General features: G+C 34.3%; 1 protein-coding gene across 1 annotated transcript in view; it reads right to left on the reverse strand.

The window, feature by feature from the left end:
• Window positions 1-14,530, reverse strand: part of LOC144288332 (uncharacterized) — a 70,372-nt gene extending 55,842 nt beyond the window's left edge. Inside the window, exon 1 of the mRNA XM_077855884.1 lies at window positions 14,216-14,530. The gene's annotated coding sequence lies outside the window, so the exon portion shown is untranslated. The remainder of the gene's footprint in view (window positions 1-14,215) is intronic.
• Window positions 14,531-16,222: the final 1,692 nt, after the last annotated feature.

The following is a 16,222-nucleotide window of genomic DNA, read 5'->3' on the forward strand; positions in this document are numbered from 1 at the left end:
TATATGCACCTTTTTCAGTCAAATTATACTTGTGATGCCTAGGAAATTAGAGTCTGGCATCTCTCATTTATGGGGCTATTCTGTATAAGTTGTCACAGAAAGAATGGCCTAGTTTCTTTTTATAAAATGAAGACGATGATTTTCTTAAACTTTCTTATTAGAGATTTCTACTAACTATTCTATATAGCCTCTCCCATTCTTCATGATTTCTTCAGTGAGCAATTATTTAGCACTTACTATACAATAGGGGTGTGTGTGTGTGTGTGTGTTTTCAAAGCTGTGCTCATTAAAATATGAATAAAACAGTCTCTGCCTTAATAAGCTCAGAGTATTTTGGGAAGGACATGGAATTAAGTAACATATATTCAAAGAATTGTGGGAGTGATCTCTTCTCAGTGAGAATAAGACAGACTTTGCTGAAGCTCTGAGATTTAAAAGTGAGCCTGAATAGCAAAGACATTCCAGGCTGAGGAAACAGTGCTAGTAAAGGCATAGTGTCATAAAATATAGATAAATAAAAAGCACAAAAGTCAGGGAAAAATGAATAGTCCTCTGTGTCTGAAAGGATAAAGTGGTTAATGAGGCTGAGGATGTTGGATATGTTGGATATGTTGGAGCCAGACTTTTGAGAGATGAACAAATAGTTGAAATGTTAGAATTTATTCATTAAGCAGTGGGGAATCATTGAAGATTTTTGAAGAGTAACGAAGGTCTGATTTAAATTTTAGGAAGGTAAAAAAAAATTTAAAAAAATTTTAGGAAGGTAACTCTTAGCTCTATTGAGGATAGGCTGAAAAGTCAACAACAGAAAATATTTCAGTAGCAGGAAAATAGATACTAGTTTTAAATTGTTTCCTTCTCAGAGAAATATTTTTATTAATTCAAAATTATCTTAACTGAACCACTAGGGTATCCCAAAATTATCTTGTAACTGATGTCCTGGATGTTAGGTAAGAGCAACGTTCATCACTCATTAGTCATTGTATGCCCTTAGTGATCTCGGTCATGTTATCTCCCCCACCACCAAATTTGTATGTTGAAGCCCTAACTCCCAATGTCACTGTTTTTTGAAATAGGTTTTTTTAGGGAGGTAATTAACATTAAATGGGATCATAAGAATGGAGCCCTAATCCAATAGGACTTTTGTCCATATAAGAAGAGTTAGACACAGCAGAGATCTTATCTATCTGAGCTCACAGAAGAAAGGCATGTGATGACACAGCAAAAAGCAGCTATCAGCAAAGAAAAGAGGGCTCACCAGAAACTAACCCTCATGGTAGTGTGATTTTGGCCTTGGAGACTCCAACACTGGGAGAAAATACATTTCTGCTATTTAAGATAGCTTGTGGGTGTATTATTATGCAGCTAGAGAAGACTAATATAAGCATAGAGTAAAATTTTCAAGTTCCATCTTGCTTCTTTCTCTGTCTGTAGGGAGATGGCTCCCTAGGCTGAGGCATGAGAAACCAGAAAGAGTTTATTGCAACATAACTTCTCTCATAGTCTCAGGGTAATTGAAAGGAAAGAGGTTGTAGATTAAAATGGTATCGATTCAGATAGAAACAAGTGGTTTAACTAATTGATTGGATTTAGAGAGAAAGGAGAGAGATTTAGTTATAACAACATTCTTTATTCTACTCGAAGTTCTTAACCTTTCTTGAGGATTCTTATACCAAAAACAAAGTTGTATATAAAGAAACACCTACTTATTTGTCAGTGAGGTATGCGGTTTTTCCATCATGGATCCAACCTCAGTCAGGTCCATGACTGCCCTGTCCTATTTCTCCTTTATATCATGAAAATTGAGGTAGCATCCAACTGATTTCTTTTTCTTGTGATTATTCATATTAGTCTAAGATGCTCTCTTTGGCAGCTTCTTTTCTTCCTTTTTTTTTTTCTAGGAAAAGTCCATTGCTAGTGAAATTACCAGCAAAATTCTTTTGCTTTTTAACTGAACTTTAGAGACCTATAGTTTTGTACCCTCACACTCCATGTACATGAATGCCTTCTGGATATTTCTAATGAAATGTCTTGAAGCAGTATAATTCATATGTGTAACTTTGTGAAGTTGACAAAGCAGTTTCATATATACTTAGGTATGTACCTGCTTTTTCTCTTCAAAATATTTATTTCAGATGCTGACTCTCAAACAGTTTAATTTTCCAAGTCATGAAACAAATCAGATAAATAAAGAATATTCAGATAGCAAGCACAGAGATGTTTAAACAATTACAAAGCTGGGCAAAGAACTTCTAAAATGGAACTTCCAAAGTTACCATTATTTCCAAATGGTCTCCCTTTCTCAAATACCTTAGTTAATACCACTGTCTTTCTTTAATCAGGCTGTCATGAAGTCCAACACCTAGAACTCAATCCGTATTTGTAGAAATTACAGGGAAATGACTACTTTAACGCCTATATGAAATCACTTAAAGTTGTTAATCACTCCATATTCTCCATTCCCACTGCATTCACTCTGGATATTGTAAAGAACAAACAAGAAAATAAGCATGAGGAAACAGATTTTTGTAACTATTTTCTTTAAGAAATAGTTTATTTATTTGAAAGCCAGTGGGAAATTGTCACAAGTATGGAAAATTATCTTCATTTTTACATAGTAAAAATATATTCTTGATTTTTAGTTTTGTACTGTTTCCTACTTACAACCTACATAATTACTACAGAGAATAGGAATAATACTGGTGATGTGGTCTCTCATATTATTATTATTGGTCTTTCCACCAATTAAACTTTGATTAAAAAAAACAATGGTCTAAAATATTATAATACATTGCCTCATGGAGTCTTAAAAATTTAGGAAGTAATATTGGTGACTAGTGACAATAATAGAAGGAAGACTAAACATTTCTTAATCAAAATAAATGTTTATTCTGGTCTGGAGACTATTTCTTATTTGATCATCCTTGGAGAATATAAAATGTCAGAGCCATTATTTTTTATTAACTGGATCTGGCATGGGCATAAATAGCAAATTGAACTATCTCTCTCTCTCTCTCTCTCTCTCTTTTTTTTGGTGGCAGTGGGCATTAAGGAAAATTGGCTGAAAAAATATTAAGACTTAAAAGATACATCACAGATAGGTACTCAAAGCTGAGTGAAACCAAGTGTTAGTGTAACTTTTATAAATAAATATCTCAGATAATTTTGGTAAAATATAAATAACCTAGCTTGTCATACAAGGAATAGTTTGTAGGTCTGGCTCATCACAATTTTAATTGTAAACCTCAGGAAATGCAGAATATGACAATTAAGTTAGGAAGTGCTCAATGGATTGCAGAGTAGTAAATTTTATTAAATTTCTTCATAAAATAACATTGACAAATAATCTAATACAGAGCTGCTTGTGTATTACTAGGTATTGCTGAAGGAACAAATAGGCAGCTCCAAATTCACTCAGAGTTTCTTCTCACTAATTTACATGTTGTTTTGTGATAAAATTTTACATTATTTGGTTCTCTACAAGGAAGCAGAACTTTGAAAGAAGCAACATATCTATTAGTAGAAAACTATTTTATTCAGTTTGTTGTAGAAAATCAAATATACATCCATGTATATGGATTATTAACTTAAAATAAATTTGAATGGAGCAATATTGATAAGCAACATGGGAATAATTTGACATAAGCTATTAGATTTGGGGAAATTTTATTTAGTTTTGGGGATTTCTCTCCTTTTCCTTTAGGTGACTTGATATTTGATGTTGTCAAAAGGCTCAAATACCATCTGTTCTGTATGATACGCTAGAAGATAACTATGGTACATGTACTTGTGTATGCATATGAGCTGGCAATGTCCAACCTCACTCTCACTAATAACAGGTATAATATCCTATGTTAGATTTGATATTTCAGTTCCAATAATCTATGTATTATGCTATAGCATCTCTAAAAGTTGAACTGAAAATGACTGAGCTTTCTTTAAAATCACCTCTCATTAGATATCCATAAAGTAGGAAAAATCACTTTGATATGGTTATTCTGGTATTAAGACGGCAATAATGTACTGGGTTTTGCTTTTTTTTTAAAATTTATTTATGATAGTCACACAGAGAGAGAAAGAGAGAGAGAGAGGCAGAGACACAGGCAGAGGGAGAAGCAGGCTCCATGCACCGGGAGCCCGATGTGGGATTCGATCCTGAGTCTCCAGGATCGCACCCTGGGCCAAAGGCAGGCACCAAACCGCTGTGCCACCCAGGGATCCCCATACTGGGTTTTTTTCTGAGACTCACCTGTATAACACTCTGAGGTATCTATCACAGCTTTAAGAATGCTATGGCACTTACTTGCTACATGAGCTTAAAGGTTGGAAAGAATAAATGCAAATCTAAAATATAGCTACATATCTGCCATTTGTATCAGACTCATTTTTTTTATTAAATTGGCACAGATATGATCATGTATATTTTCCTCACAGAAAGCATACAGGCTGTGCTTCTGAATTTTTGATCACTACCCCAGTCAGCCAAAATGAAAAATGTATTTGAATCTTATGTTTTCCTTGAAATCATCTTGCAAGTGTAAACATTTAAGTGTCATGAGAATGCCTCTTGAGGATTTCTAAAGTACTATAACATAGTATGGTATAATAATATAATGAACTAAATGTTTATATCCCTTAAATTCATATTTTGGAGTTCTAACCCCTCAATATGAGAATATGTGGAAATTGGGCTCAAGGGTGGAAGAATGTGCCACCCCAACATCTGCCACTTTGGCAAATTGATAATCTTGGACTGGAAGGACTTAGAAAACAGTGGATTCAGGGAGAGATTTTCTCTGAACTCTCCTTACCTTCCTGAGGACAGATCCTCCAAAAGAAATTTAACTGTCATAAATCTATCTGGGAGCTTCATCAACTATTGAAGATTGACACATATCACAGAAAAGGAAACTAGAAGTTGACACCATGCACCAACAAAATGTCACAAACTTATTGCTGATCATCTTTCCTAAAACTCCTATACTCTTACCTAGAGGGCTATATCTTTTCTCCCCTGTACATATTATTGATGATATTTGAATCTGAACTTTAAGCCACCTTGGGGAGTTACTCATTTTTCCCCTGAGTTTCTTCCATGTATACATGAGGTAAACATGTTATTTTTTTGCTCTTATAAATGGGCTTCATCCAAGAACTCAAAGTTAGAGGGGAGAAAACTGTTTTCCTCCCTTACCTAATCTTTGAGAAGTAATTAGGTTTACATAAAGTTGGGAAACAAGGAGAGAGAGAAAGTTTACTTCTTCCCCCTCTTTCCAATACCTGAAGATACAGCCAGAGGCAGCTGCCTACAAGCCAGAAAGAGAGCCCTCACTTGGGGACTGAATTGGCCAGCACTGTAATCTTGGACTTCTCAGCCTCCAGAACATGAGAAGTAACTTCCCACTATTTAAGCCACCTAAAGTTTGCCAGTAAGCTTAATCACAGCTTTGGGTTATTTATGATTTTCCTTTGTGCTTGACATAGGGCCATGCATATAGTAGATCTCAGTAAATAGTTAATTTCTCTAAATATTTTTTTTTTCTCTAAATATTTTAATTTAAAAAGTTGGAAACTGGCTCATTAGCTTTCCATTCTTTCTTGCCTAAAGGAAACAAAATAGGTGAAGAAAGAGTAAAATTAGAAATAAGAGAAATAAAATCAGGCTACTAGAAGAGCAGAGAAGGCCAAAAAAGGATAATGTCTCAGAAGTACTGATATATATTGGCTATATTTTTGACTTTGGATATTCACAGTTAAACTTTGTATATATTTTATTTTTCTTATTCATCAATCACAGAGAAAAATGTTTTTGTGGTCTTTATGGAACATTTTAGTCATAAAATGCACAGCAATTTATGAAGAATATTTCATCCTATAGTTTTGTTCTTTCCAATTAATTTCCCCTTGGCTGAATAGCCCTGAAGAATAATTAAGTTATTTCTGTGTTTCCAGAAACTTTCCTTACCCCTCTGGTTACTCCCATTACCTCAAATTCTTTGATCCTTTATCTTGTAGGACCATTTAGTTCCTACATAACAGAAATCCAGAAGGACCAAGGATCTTCAGGTAGTGGAAACCACCCCATGTAAAGCAGTTTCTTCTGATTTATTAGTCTTTCTCCGTTAACTCACTTTTACCTGGGTCTCTTGACTTTACATCCATGACAACATTTGTTGTTAGTATATGGTCTCCTCGTGACTAATCCTCATACAAATATTAGGGGCCTTTCCCAAGTGCATCTCACATTATTTAACATTTCCAGAAGGATGCAATTTTTAGATAAATCTCAATCATCCAGACAAACTAGATTTAAACTAATACCTCTGAATATGTGAAATGCCATATCTTACTCCATTATCCATGAAAAGCTTAGAAATATGAAATGAGAAGGTGGGGGAAAAGAAAGATGAAGGGAAGGATGACAAGGACCTCACAATTTTATCTGTGTATCTTCAGTTCACAGTAAGTTTGGTTTCAAACTTTTAAGTGCAATGTTTGAAATTTGGACACCTTTCTCCATTAAAGTAGTGATAAAAGTACGGGACAAAGGTAACAAACCTATTCAGATTAGGGTGGGGTCTTTTGGCAGTGAAGAAATAAGATTTTTAGGAGCAGTGGCTTTGACAGAAGTTCTTTCCAGATTTAAGAGGAAGGAATACAAGGAGAGGGGAGTTCTGTTTGGGTTGGAGGGTATATTTTCTATTACAGGGTAGAAATGTTAAATCTTAAGATAGCATATTTAGAGCATCTGGAATGGTTTTCAGTAATGTGTCTGAGGTGCCAGTGAATTAGAAAGAGCAGATCAATATTGAGAACAAGTACTGTATTGGTTAACTGGGATTAGTTTCTATTTACTTGACAAGTAGCATTTTTGTAGTATAAAATCTAAGGTCTTTAAAGTCCACCAGATCTTTTAGTTCTGGATTGTATTAGCAAATCACTTAAACTCTCTAAGCTTTTGGTTGCCTTATCAATACATTTGGGTAAATACTAAATTTGTCAAATGACCAGTTGATTATGATTATTTAGCACCTGATATTTGTCTGGTACCTATTAGGTAGTCTTTACATTACTATTTGCCTGAAAGCATAATTTTTAAAATTTACATATTTTGTGTACTTTGAACAAACTAGTTCTCTAGTTCCTATAAATGTTAATAGTTTTAATTAAAGATAAAAACTTTTTAAAAAAGATTTTATTTATTTATTCATGAGAGACACACACACACACAGAGGCAGAGACACAGGCAGAGAGAAAAGCAAGCTCCATGCAGGGAACCTGATGTGGGACTCGATCCGGGGACTCCAGGATCATGCCCTGAACCAAAGGCAGATGCTTAACCACTGAGCCACCCAGGCATCCCCAAAATAAAAACTTTTATTCTCTTTATTCAATTAGGATATATTTTCTTTTTAAAAATCATCATATTTACCTTTCTTATGGGTGTGGAGGGATGGTCATCTGGGTATTAGAGTATATATTCAGATGCTACATTCATTAATTTAATTCCAAGGGAAAAAAACCCCAAAAGTCTGCAACTCAAATCCTGGAACTTATCAGATCATTTTCTGGATGGCCAACCCTTAACCACTCCCAACTCCATTTTTCTAACTCTAAAAGGAGGGTATTTACCATCCTTGTAGGCAGGATATAAAGATTAATTTGTTAAGATTGCAAAGTGCTTTAAGCATGAAATGCTGTATGAGATAATAGAATAAATATTAATAATATCCTGTTAGAAGTATACAGATAGCCATAGTAAGGTAACTAAGAAAAATAAATTGCAGTGCTTGGTATGAAATTGAAAATCACTAATGGAATGAAAGTTTGTTCATACTGCGAGTGGTGTTGGATCATGTATAATGTAATACGAGGTCATTTTCAATTGTTTTAATTGCCATGAGCAACAACTGATCTTTAGAGCTGTTCCTGACAAGCTCTTGCATAGCCCTAATGATCGTAAAATGGTGCCAAAGACCAGCATTATCCCCTATTGAACATTAAATGGTATCGACCCCTTCACTGGGCCCATCACTCAACAGACTCCTTAAAGTAATTCATGACACAATTAACATTAATTAACTTTACAAAAACCCCTCCAAACTCTTCGCTGTTTTAAGACTTCAGACTTTGAAGAAAGTAAAGAGCAACTAACAAAAAAGTTCTGAATCCTCCTGTGAAAGCCATCAATTAAAGTTAGTAAAAGATTCCTAAATTTTTATAATCCTCATTTATCATTTACCACTCCTGATAATTTTATCCTGTGTAAAGATATCTAAAGCCATTCAGTACTAAAAGTACCATTCATCTCTGTACTTCACATCCACTTTACAACTGAGAGTGGCAGCTTCCAAATTCATGTCAGAGTAAACCTGAGTCACAAGTCATTACTGAGCCCTACAACAATATAAACAAAATATTTATCAGTATGCAAGAAAAGAACCTGCCCTTGTCCTTTTCATCTCCATTTCTTGGAAACTCTTCTACAGAAATTGCATCTCTGCTTTAAGTTTCAAGTAATTAACACAAGCCTTCTCTAAAATGTCAACAATAGCAAGAATTTACTGTTCATAATGTACATGAATTTTTACATATATTAACCATTTAATCTTATCTATTTAATAAACATCCCAATAATTTTAAACTTATTAACAATATATTTGCTTTTACTCCAGCTACCTGAAACTAATTGCTCAGTAGTGACCCAACTCAGTGCTCAAATACAAGTCAAATTTTATTAAACAAGTTACATAAATGAATATCCATGTATACAAAGCATCAGAGTAACATCTAACAGGGGGTTGGCTGAAGTATATCACAGAATACTAACCCTTAAGGAGAAAACCTTTTTGCTATAATTGTTACAAGAGCCTGAGGGTATAGGGGCCAGAAAGAACTGATATAAAATGTCTAATGAGTACAGGTTAACTGCCAGGTAGCAGGTAACCCAAAAATATCCCTCTAAAAAAGACAAGAAAGGATCAGAGAAAATATTCAGATACAACCACAAAACAATACAATGGCAACAAATACATATATATCAATAATTACTTTAAATATAAATGGACTAAATGCTCCACTCAAAAGACATAAAGTGTTTTAAAAAAAAAAGACCCATCTATATACTATAAGAGACCTCTTCCAGACCTAAAAACACCTGCAGATTAAAATGAGAGGATAGAACACATCTATGATGCAGATCTATGTCAAAAGAAAGCTGGAATAGCAATATTTATATTAAAGAAATTAGACTTTAAAACACAGACTGTAACAAGAGAAAAAGAAGGGCCACATATAATAATAAAGGGGACAATCTAATAATAAGATATAACAATTGTAAATATATACCCAACTGAGGAGCACCCATATGTAAAGAACAGTAAATAACAAACATAAAGGAACTAATTGATAGTAATCCAATAATAATAGGGGACTTAAACAATCCACTTACATCCATAGAGGGATCCAAGGAAACAATGGCTTTGAATGATACATTAGAATAGATAAATTCAGAATATTCCATCTTAGAAGAGCAGAATCACATTGTTTTCAAGTGCACAAGGGACATTCTCCAGAATAAATCACATATTAGTGTACAAAACAAATAACAAATTCAAGATTGAAATCCTGCAATGCTTATTTTCTGACCACAATGTGATGAAACTAGATGTCAACCATAAGAAAGCAAATCTGCAAAGCTCATAAATACATGGAAGTTAAGTAACATGCCATTAAACAATAAATGGTTCAACAAAGAAATCAAAGAAGATATTTAAAAAGTACATGGAGGGCTGCCTGGGTGGCATAGTCCGTTAAGCATCCAACTCTTGGTTTTGGCTCACGTCATGATCTCAAGGTCCTGGGATCAAGCTACCCCCACTCTCTACCACTCGCCCCATCTAAAATAAATGATAGATAGATAGGTAGATAGATAGATAGATAGATAGATAGATAGATAGATAGATGAAAGATAGAACATGGAAACAAAATGAAACCACGATGTTCTAAAATCTCTGGGATGCAGCGAAAGTGGGCTCTAAGAGGGAAGTTTATAGGAATATAGGCCTACCTCAGGAAGCAAGAAAAATCTCGAACAACCTAACCTTCCACCTAAAGGGCCTAGAAAAAGAATAACAAAACCTGAAACCAGTGGAAGGAAGGAAAAAATATAGAACAACAATAAAAAGACTTATGGAAAAAAAAAAAACCCAAACCAGGAGCTTGTTCTGTGAAAAAGAATAAATGAATAAACCTCTAGCCAGACTTATTGAGGAAAAAAAAAGAAATGACTCAAATAACAAATGATAAAAGAAACATAACCAACAACACAGAAATACAATTGTTAGAGAATATTATGAAAATATTATATGCTAACAAATTGATCTAGAAGAAATGGATAAATCCCTAGAAACTACCAAAATTGAAATAGAAAGAAATACAAATTTAAACATACCTATGACCAGCAGAGAAATTGTGTCCGCAAACAAAAAACTCCCCACAAACAAAGTCCAGGGCCAGAGAAGTTCACAGGGGAATTCTACTACACGTTTAAAGAAGAGTTAATACCTGTTCTTCTCAAACTGCTCCAGAAAATAGAAAAGAAAGGAAAACTTCCAAAGTTTCCCTTTTCTAAAGTGAAACCAGCATTTCCCTGATGCCAAAACTAGATTAAGGTAACTTTAAAGGAGAGAACTATGGACTAATATCCCTGATGAACATGGATGCAAACATCCTCAATAAAATACTAGCAAGGAGAAATCAACAATATATTAAAAAATTATTTACGATCAAATGAGATATTTTTTCCTGGACTGCAAGCATGATTCTACATTCACAAATTAATCAATGTGAAACATCACATCAGTAAGAGAAAGAATAAAAGTCATGTGATCATTTCAATAGACCTAAAACAAGCATCCGACAAAATTCAACATCCATTTAGGACTCAAAGAGAAGATACCTCAACATAAGAAAGGCCATCTATGAAAAACCCACAGCTGATATCTCCATGGTAAAAAAGCAGAGTGTTTCCTATCAGATCAGCAAGAAAAGGCTATCCATTCTCGCCACTATTATTTAACACAGTAATGGAGGTCCTAGACGCAACAAAGAATCCAAATTGGTAAGGAGGAAGTAAAATGGCACTATTTGCAGACGACATGATATACTACATATAGAAAATTAAGACTCCACTGAAAAACTGTTAGAACTAATCAATGAATTCAGTAAAGTTGCAGGATATAAAATCAATGTACAGAAGTCTGTTATATTTCTATATGCCAAGAATGAAGTAGAAGAAAGAGAAATTAAGAAAACAGTCCTATTTATAAATGCACCCAAAATAAGATACCTAGGAATAACCCTAACCAAAGAGGTGAAAGACCTAGTGTGCTCTGAAAACTATCAAGCATTAATGAAAGAAATTCAAGACAATACAAAGAAGTAGATACTCCATGCTCAAGCACTTGAAGAAAAATATTGCTAAAATATCTGTACTACCCAAAGCAATCTACAGATTTAATGCACTCCCTATCAAAATACCAACAGCATTTTTCACAGAATTAGCACAAAGAATTTTAAGATCTCTATGGAACCCAAAAGACTCCTAAATAGCCAATGCAACCTTAAGAAAAGCAAAGCAAAGCTGGAGGCATCATAATTCCAGACTTTGAGTTAAATTATAAAGCTGTAGTAATTCAAATAGTATGCTACTGTCACAAAATTAAACATATAGATCAATAGAACAGAAAATACACAGATGAACCCACAACTATATGATCAATTAATCTCCAACAAATCAGGAAAGATTATCCAATGGGCAAAAGACAGTCTCTTTAACAAATGTTGGGAAACTGGACAGCATCATGTAAAACAATAAAAACCTAAATGTGGGACCTGAAACCATAAGAGAACCTTAAATAAACCTAGAAGAGAACTGAGGCGGTAACTTTTTTGACATGGGTGGTAGCAACTTCTTTCTAGATAGATCTCCTGAGGCAAAGAAAAGAAAGCAAAAATAAACTACTGGGACTACATCAAAATAAAAAGCTTCTGCACAGTGAAAGAAATAATTAATAAAACTAAAAGTCATCACATGGAATGGGAGAATATATTTATAAATGACGTACCTGATAAAAGACTAGCATCCAAAATATAGGAAGAGCTTATACAACTCAACACCCCAAAAATGAATAATCCAATTTAAAAATGAGCGGAAGATATGAACAGATATTCTCCAAAGAAGACATCCAGATGGTCAACGGGCACATGAAATCTTTTCAACATTACTCAGGGAAATGCAAAATTACAATAAGCTATCACTTCACACCTATCAGAATGGCTCAAATCAACAACACAAGAAACAACAGGTGTTGGTAAGGATGTGGAAAAAGAGGAAAACTCTTACATTGTTGGTGGGAATGGAAACTGGTGCTGCCACTCTGGAAGACAGGATGGAAGTTTCTCAAGAAGTTAAAAATAGAACTACCCTGTGGTCCAGCAATCACACTAGTAGGTGTTTACCTCAAAAATAAAAGAACATTAACTTGAAGGGATACACACACCCTGATGTTTATATCAGCCTTACTTACCAGTGGAAGGAAAGTGGCTCAAGAGTCCATTGATTGATAAATGGGCAAAAAAGAAGCAATATTAATATGACTCAGCCATCAAAAAGAATGAAATATTGCCAATGTGCAACAACATACATGAAGCTAAAGAGTATAATACTAAGCAAAATAAGATATTCAGAGAAAGACAAACAACATATGATTTCATTCATCATATGAATTTAAGAAAACAAATTTAAGAAAACAAATGAGCCAAGAGAAAAAAGTAATAAGACAAAGCAAGAAACAGACTCTTAAAGATTTTTTTATTTTTTTTATTTATTTTATTTACTTATGATAGTCACAGAGAGAGAGAGAGAGAGGCAGAGACACAGGTAGAGGGAGAAGCAGGCTCCATACACCGGGAGCCCGATGTGGGATTCGATCCCGGGTCTCCAGGATCATGCCCTGGGCCAAAGGCAGGCGCCAAACCGCTGCGCCACCCAGGGATCCCAGACTCTTAATTATAGAGAACAAACTGTATGTTACCAGAGGAGTGGAGAGTAAGAGGATGGATTAAGTAGGTGATTAGAATTAAGGAGTGCACTCCTCATGATGAGCATGGTCATGTATGTAACTTTTGAATCACTTGTAGTGTACACCTGAAACTAAAAGAGAGTGTCCCTCTAAATATCCTTCAGTATTCTTCCTAGATTTGAAAGTTTTAAACAAGGCAGCTCCTCATTCTGTACATCCTAATCAACAAGAACTTTGGATTCTAGATTCCCACTTAGTATGTTTCAACAGGATGATACAAAAACAAATTTCCTTCATTTTTTTGAGTCTACCCAAAATAACTGGTATTAAATCCATGATTATTTAATTCTTTGAAGGACATTTAAGGTTAAAAAATGTATATTTCTAAGTGTCATTCATAGAAACTGCTTATCTATTTTAAGATTGTTATTCTCAAAGTAATTTTAGTCTCTCTGTTGTAGCAAAATTTCTCTATAAACTCCAAATGTGGTATGAACAGCTCCAAAAGGTTATTCTAATTGTCATACATAAGTGTAAAAAAAAAAACCCACTTAGAAATAAAAATAGAAGCTAAAATAGGCATCAAATATTCAAATAAAGATGTAACAAGCTTTAAAAATATTTCTGGGAGAAAAATATTTCTGGGTTGGAGACTTTGTGTTAGCTTTTGAAGAGAGTGTGGTTTATACAGTGTTTTTTGCGTCCCCCCCATGCATTGTTATTTTGAATATTTTCTTTGCTTAAAAGAGCATATCTTAATCCTATTTAAGTACTCTAGCCAATGCATACAGGCAATAAATAATAGGCTTATGTAGGGTTGGAGATATATATTTTAACTATTACTTTTAGGAATTCTCATTTTTTAATGTTTCTTATCCTAGATTTTCATGAAGATTTAATCTGCTAGGTAGATTTTATAATCCTTGATCTATGAACTTAAATTTTATAGTACTAATTGATGTTTTAATTTAACACATATTAATGAATGCTAATATTTTGCTTGGAGCTGTGTTAGAAAGTAGTAATAAATGATAAGACTCAGCTTCTCTGGAGAAAGTCACACCATTGAAGCACAGTAATTTCAATGTGAATGGACTATAATGATTACATGGTGACATGAGATCACTTACCTCAGCCCAGAGTATGCAAACGAAGCTCTACCCTGGGATTAATGGTTAAGGACCAACAAATTCTCTCCTGCTCCAAGAATAAGGGGATTGTGAGAATACTTGACAGCCGATATTCTTCTACATAATTTTTTTGTCCACATAGTATTGATAATCTTGGCTAGCTTTAATAATTCACTAGAAAAGCCTACTTCCAATATATTTACTTCCCTCCAAACCAAAAGATATATGTTTAGGAAGTCATGGTCTGATGTTAACCATTATCCATCTTTCTGTTGTAACTTGTATGTTCCTGACTTGACAAGTAATGAGTGTTTCATAAAGCTTCTCCTCAGTGGGCAGTGGACCTCACGTAGCTTCTGTTCTTTTACATCATGGAATTATGATGGAATGAGAAGCCAAGTCATACTTTCTTATAAAGTCCAAAGCATAACAGTTAATGTGAACCATTCATTAAGCATGCTTGAGTGGTTAGACAAAATATAATGAGCCACACTTTAATACAGTCAGAGCTTAGTGGAACACACAGATACATAAACAGATAATACTGCATTACAAACTTTTAGTGCAGCTATATTTACAAAGGGCTATGAGAATAGAAGACTTTTTAAGAGATTATGGAGGATTCCTCTGAAGAGAGAATATTCCAATTGGGCATTTAAGGAAGGTAAGATATTAAAAATGAAAGATAGGAAGAGAATTTTGGGAATACAAACAGCCAGTGAAGAAGCCAGAACTTGGATTATAATGTACATAGGAGGTTTGCCATGGGAGACAAGGCTGTAAGATTTTCTGTGATTAAGCTTTAAAGGATCTTTTATGTCATCATAAAAATATTAGATATTATCTTGAGGGCATGAAGAGATATTAAAGGAGGAAGTGATATTATCAGGTGTCTTTTAAAAAATGTCATGGAAAGACTATAGAGGTGGGAGGGACAGGCCACTGTAAATTCTATTGCACAGGAGTTCTACAAATTCTAAAATTCTAATTAAACATAGGACTTACAGTTCCACATGTAAGGAGCTTGGAAATTGACACTCATAGTAACAACTAAAAAAGAACAGAATGAAAGACTCTAACTCTTCTTGGGTCCATAAGAGAGGGAGAGGCATTAAGGCAAGCCACCACCACTAAGATAGGAGAGACAGACAAATGAATATGGGCAGTGGTGGCATACAGAACAGAGACCAATAATGAAAACCTCCCTGGGAACCAGTGCCAATGTAGTAAAACCTGAATGGCAAATTAATTGATGGGCGGTCAGTACAGACAAGTCTGAGAGTTAAAAATCCCAGAGGCCTACCTCCAAGAGCACAATTTGATACTCATAGAAAATATCTGAAATAAATCCCTTCATTCTTCTAGCAGTGGGAAGGGAAAAGGAAATATATATATATATATATATATATATTCATATTCAGATATATAGGAAACATATATATATGTTCATATTCATATATATATTCATATTCAGAAATATTCAGATATATATATTTGAAGTCAAGGCCTGACTTCAGAAGAAACTAGTTAACCAAAGCCTAACCTGCTAGGGTATTTCAGACCCTAACTGACTGGGAGAAGAAAAATACCCAACTCTAGTCAGTTCTAGCCTTCAACATTGGAGAAGGAAGATACCCAGCTCCTGCCTACTCTAGCTATTGAATCCTCTGTGAGGAGGGAAATAACTGAAAAATTCTTGTGAAGTTCACAGTCTAGAGACATAGGTTTACTGAAAGACCAATCATAGGACTATAAATACTTGTTCTTTCCTCACAGTCTACCACATTACTTAAGGCCTACTTTTAGCAGTTCCTTTAACCCAGTACATCATGTTTGGCTATTGAGAAACATATAAGGGATACCAAAAAGTCAAAAAGAAAACAAAACCCAAGAACACAAAATTTGAAGAGAGAGCCAGTATCAGAAGCAGACATGGACAGTGTGTTAGAATTATCAAAGACTTTAAAACTATTATTATTATTATCCATTAGAGACCTTAGTATACTA

This window comes from Canis aureus, chromosome 18, assembly GCF_053574225.1.
Source record: "Canis aureus isolate CA01 chromosome 18, VMU_Caureus_v.1.0, whole genome shotgun sequence".
Lineage (NCBI taxonomy): Eukaryota > Metazoa > Chordata > Mammalia > Carnivora > Canidae > Canis > Canis aureus.